This window comes from Odontesthes bonariensis, chromosome 15, assembly GCF_027942865.1.
Source record: "Odontesthes bonariensis isolate fOdoBon6 chromosome 15, fOdoBon6.hap1, whole genome shotgun sequence".
Lineage (NCBI taxonomy): Eukaryota > Metazoa > Chordata > Actinopteri > Atheriniformes > Atherinopsidae > Odontesthes > Odontesthes bonariensis.
The window spans coordinates 38,053,915-38,059,926 of record NC_134520.1 but is presented as its reverse complement, the minus strand read 5'-3'; positions in this window follow the sequence as shown (position 1 = coordinate 38,059,926).

The following is a 6,012-nucleotide window of genomic DNA, read 5'->3' as shown; positions in this document are numbered from 1 at the left end:
GGAGCTTCCAGGTGCCGTATTGTGGCTTTATTTCTCCCAGCCGTGCCAGCTGACAGGTGAGTGCAGCTTCCTCCTGACAGACTGACCTGACAGGTAAACTCCAACAGTTTTTACTGAAAAAAGGCTTTTAATTGTTCTCTTTGAGGTAGTTTTGGCATCTTCGTGCTATTTCACTCGTGAAAACACAGATTTCTGAGCCGCTGGAAGGACTTCTGCTAGTTTTTAACGTTGTTATGATGCGTAACCATGGTAACAGGAAAGCTGTTAACCTGTCGGAGCAGCTAACTGAGCTTTCCAAAGCCGAGTAACGCCTGGAATAAGACCCCAAATCAAGATGAGTTGAAGAGGAGACGTCAGAGGTTCCTACATGTTTGTCAGCTGATTTATATTTTATTCTGTTATCTGGAACAACATTAATAATAATTAATGCTGCAGGTATATAATTTACCTTAATTAATAAATTAATAAAGTTTTATTGAATTGAACTGAATGTTGTGAGCATCCTGCTGTCATTTGCCTTCAGTGAAATAAAACTGATTGTGTTTATTTCGGAGTATTTTTCCACCTGGTGTGAAGATGATTTCTTAAACGTTATTAATTTATCTTATTTTTCCATTTCATCCCTTGAGTTTTCAGTGTTTTTAAGGCATTTGATCTACTTATTGATTTCTGACAACGACTCCGTAAAAAGTTCTGGACTTTAAAACGTATTCCTCATTCATCTGGTTCTATTTGTCCTTTACAGAAATGCAAAGTCAGCATTTAGGTACCAGGATCGATGCACGGTGCTGCTCTTATTTCTCAGTTTCACAAAGCTGGTCCACTTCTTCCTGGATGTATCACCATGGCAACTTATGCAGGAAGTTTTCAGATGAGAGATCAATGCATATAAATGCTGAAAAAAAGCCTTTTAGATCGGATAATACGGACAGCATGTGGAGTCGTTCCAAACCTCAGATCTGATCATGTGATCAGAATCCAACACAGAGGCTTCCTGTTCTGCTGGATATGATGAATACAAAGATGAATCTATGTCCTTATCACGTCTGATTCAGCAGAATTTATATATAAAAGGCATGTGTGACCAAAACATGCTATTTAAGACAGATAAACAGCTGACAGGTGCTGTTTCAGACAGGTAAACAGCTCACAGGTGCTGTTTCAGACAGGTAAACGGCTGACAGGTGCTGTTTCAGACAGGTAAACAGCTGACAGGTGCTGTTTCAGACAGGTAAACAGCTGACAGGTGCTGTTTCAGACAGGTAAACAGCTGACAGGTGCTGTTTCAGACAGGTAAACGGCTGACAGGTGCTGTTTCAGACAGGTAAACGGCTGACAGGTGCTGTTTCAGACAGGTAAACAGCTGACAGGTGCTGTTTCAGACAGGTAAACAGTTCACAGGTGCTGTTTCAGACAGGTAAACAGCTGACAGGTGCTGTTTCAGACAGGTAAACGGCTGACAGGTGCTGTTTCAGACAGGTAAACAGCTGACAGGTGCTGTTTCAGACAGGTAAACAGTTCACAGGTGCTGTTTCAAACAGGTAAACAGCTGACAGGTGCTGTTTCAGACAGGTAAACAGCTCACAGGTGCTGTTTCAGACAGGTAAACAGCTCACAGGTGCTGTTTCAAACAGGTAAACAGCTGACAGGTGCTGTTTCAGACAGGTAAACAGCTGACAGGTGCTGTTTCAGACAGGTAAACAGTTCACAGGTGCTGTTTCAGACAGGTAAACGGCTGATAGGTGCTGTTTCAGACAGGTAAACAGTTCACAGGTGCTGTTTCAGACAGGTAAACAGCTGGCAGGTGCTGTTTCAGACAGGTAAACAGCTGACAGGTGCTGTTTCAGACAGGTAAACAGTTCACAGGTGCTGTTTCAGACAGGTAAACGGCTGACAGGTGCTGTTTCAGACAGGTAAACGGCTGACAGGTCCTGTTTCAGACAGGTAAACAGTTCACAGGTGCTGTTTCAGACAGGTAAACGGCTGACAGGTGCTGTTTCAGACAGGTAAACGGCTGACAGGTGCTGTTTCAGACAGGTAAACAGTTCACAGGTGCTGTTTCAGACAGGTAAACAGCTGACAGGTGCTGTTTCAGACAGGTAAACGGCTGACAGGTGCTGTTTCAGACAGGTAAACAGCTGACAGGTGCTGTTTCAGACAGGTAAACGGCTGACAGGTGCTGTTTCAGACAGGTAAACGGCTGACAGGTGCTGTTTCAGACAGGTAAACGGCTGACAGGTGCTGTTTCAGACAGGTAAACCGTTCACAGGTGCTGTTTCAGACAGGTAAACAGTTCACAGGTGCTGTTTCAAACAGGTAAACAGCTGACAGGTGCTGTTTCAGACAGGTAAACAGCTCACAGGTGCTGTTTCAGACAGGTAAACAGCTCACAGGTGCTGTTTCAAACAGGTAAACAGCTGACAGGTGCTGTTTCAGACAGGTAAACAGCTGACAGGTGCTGTTTCAGACAGGTAAACGGCTGACAGGTGCTGTTTCAGACAGGTAAACAGCTGACAGGTGCTGTTTCAGACAGGTAAACAGTTCACAGGTGCTGTTTCAAACAGGTAAACAGCTGACAGGTGCTGTTTCAGACAGGTAAACAGCTCACAGGTGCTGTTTCAGACAGGTAAACAGCTCACAGGTGCTGTTTCAAACAGGTAAACAGCTGACAGGTGCTGTTTCAGACAGGTAAACAGCTGACAGGTGCTGTTTCAGACAGGTAAACAGCTGACAGGTGCTGTTTCAGACAGGTAAACGGCTCACAGGTGCTGTTTCAGACAGGTAAACAGCTGACAGGTGCTGTTTCAGACAGGTAAACGGCTGACAGGTGCTGTTTCAGACAGGTAAACGGCTGACAGGTGCTGTTTCAAACAGGTAAACAGCTGACAGGTGCTGTTTCAGACAGGTAAACAGCTCACAGGTGCTGTTTCAGACAGGTAAACAGCTCACAGGTGCTGTTTCAAACAGGTAAACAGCTGACAGGTGCTGTTTCAGACAGGTAAACAGCTGACAGGTGCTGTTTCAGACAGGTAAACAGCTGACAGGTGCTGTTTCAGACAGGTAAACGGCTCACAGGTGCTGTTTCAGACAGGTAAACAGCTGACAGGTGCTGTTTCAGACAGGTAAACGGCTGACAGGTGCTGTTTCAGACAGGTAAACGGCTGACAGGTGCTGTTTCAGACAGGTAAACAGTTCACAGGTGCTGTTTCAAACAGGTAAACAGCTGACAGGTGCTGTTTCAAACAGGTAAACAGCTGACAGGTGCTGTTTCAGACAGGTAAACAGCTCACAGGTGCTGTTTCAGACAGGTAAACAGCTCACAGGTGCTGTTTCAAACAGGTAAACAGCTGACAGGTGCTGTTTCAGACAGGTAAACAGCTGACAGGTGCTGTTTCAGACAGGTAAACAGTTCACAGGTGCTGTTTCAAACAGGTAAACACCTGACAGGTGCTGTTTCAGACAGGTAAACGGCTGATAGGTGCTGTTTCAGACAGGTAAACAGTTCACAGGTGCTGTTTCAGACAGGTAAACAGCTGGCAGGTGCTGTTTCAGACAGGTAAACAGCTGACAGGTGCTGTTTCAGACAGGTAAACAGTTCACAGGTGCTGTTTCAGACAGGTAAACGGCTGACAGGTGCTGTTTCAGACAGGTAAACGGCTGACAGGTCCTGTTTCAGACAGGTAAACAGTTCACAGGTGCTGTTTCAGACAGGTAAACGGCTGACAGGTGCTGTTTCAGACAGGTAAACAGCTGACAGGTGCTGTTTCAGACAGGTAAACAGCTCACAGGTGCTGTTTCAGACAGGTAAACGGCTGACAGGTGCTGTTTCAGACAGGTAAACGGCTGACAGGTCCTGTTTCAGACAGGTAAACAGTTCACAGGTGCTGTTTCAGACAGGTAAACAGCTGACAGGTGCTGTTTCAGACAGGTAAACAGCTCACAGGTGCTGTTTCAGACAGGTAAACGGCTGACAGGTGCTGTTTCAGACAGGTAAACGGCTGACAGGTCCTGTTTCAGACAGGTAAACAGTTCACAGGTGCTGTTTCAGACAGGTAAACAGCTGACAGGTGCTGTTTCAGACAGGTAAACGGCTCACAGGTGCTGTTTCAGACAGGTAAACAGTTCACAGGTGCTGTTTCAGACAGGTAAACGGCTCACAGGTGCTGTTTCAGACAGGTAAACGGCTGACAGGTGCTGTTTCAGACAGGTAAACAGCTCACAGGTGCTGTTTCAGACAGGTAAACAGCTCACAGGTGCTGTTTCAAACAGGTAAACAGCTGACAGGTGCTGTTTCAGACAGGTAAACAGCTGACAGGTGCTGTTTCAGACAGGTAATAAGCTGACAGGTGCTGTTTCAGACAGGTAAACACTTCACAGGTGCTGTTTCAGACAGGTAAACAGTTCACAGGTGCTGTTTCAGACAGGTAATAAGCTGACAGGTGCTGTTTCAGACAGGTAAACAGTTCACAGGTGCTGTTTCAGACAGGTAAACAGCTGACAGGTGCTGTTTCAGACAGGTAAACGGCTGACAGGTGCTGTTTCAGACAGGTAAACAGCTGACAGGTGCTGTTTCAGACAGGTAAACAGCTCACAGGTGCTGTTTCAGACAGGTAAACCGCTGACAGGTGCTATTTCAGACAGGTAAACAGTTCACAGGTGCTGTTTCAGACAGGTAATAAGCTGACAGGTGCTGTTTCAGACAGGTAAACAGTTCACAGGTGCTGTTTCAGACAGGTAATAAGCTGACAGGTGCTGTTTCAGACAGGTAAACAGTTCACAGGTGCTGTTTCAGACAGGTAAACTGCTGACAGGTGCTGTTTCAGACAGGTAAACACCTGACAGGTGCCGTTTCAGACAGGTAAACGGCTCACAGGTGCTGTTTCAGACAGGTAAACAGCTGACAGGTGCTGTTTCAGACAGGTAAACAGCTGACAGGTGCTGTTTCAGACAGGTAAACAGTTCACAGGTGCTGTTTCAGACAGGTAAACAGCTCACAGGTGCTGTTTCAGACAGGTAAACAGTTCACAGGTGCTGTTTCAGACAGGTAAACAGTTCACAGGTGCTGTTTCAGACAGGTAATAAGCTGACAGGTGCTGTTTCAGACAGGTAAACAGCTCACAGGTGCTGTTTCAGACAGGTAAACAGTTCACAGGTGCTGTTTCAGACAGGTAAACAGTTCACAGGTGCTGTTTCAGACAGGTAATAAGCTGACAGGTGCTGTTTCAGACAGGTAAACGGCTGACAGGTGCTGTTTCAGACAGGTAAACAGCTGACAGGTGCTGTTTCAGACAGGTAAACAGCTCACAGGTGCTGTTTCAGACAGGTAAACCGCTGACAGGTGCTGTTTCAGACAGGTAAACCGTTCACAGGTGCTGTTTCAGACAGGTAAACCGTTCACAGGTGCTGTTTCAGACAGGTAAACCGTTCACAGGTGCTGTTTCAGACAGGTAAACGGCTGACAGGTGCTGTTTCAGACAGGTAATCGGCTGACAGGTGCTGTTTCAGACAGGTAAACCGTTTACAGGTGCTGTTTCAGACAGGTAAACGGCTGACAGGTGCTGTTTCAGACAGGTAAACGGCTGACAGGTGCTGTTTCAGACAGGTAAACGGTTAACAGGTGCTGTTTGATACAGGTAAACGGCTCACAGGTGCTGTTTCAGGCAGGTAAACGGCTCACAGGTGCTGTTTCAGACAGGTAAACGGCTCACAGGTGCTGTTTCAGACAGGTAAACGGCTCACAGGTGCTGTTTCAGACAGGTAAACAGCTCACAGGTGCTGTTTCAGACAGGTAAACAGCTCACAGGTGCTGTTTCAAACAGGTAAACAGCTGACAGGTGCTGTTTCAGACAGATAAACAGCAGACAGGTGCTGTTTCAGACAGGGAAACAGCTCACAGGTGCTGTTTCAGACAGGTAAACAGTTCACAGGTGCTGTTTCAGACAGGTAATAAGCTGACAGGTGCTGTTTCAGACAGGTAAACAGCTCACAGGTGCTGTTTCAGACAGGTAAACA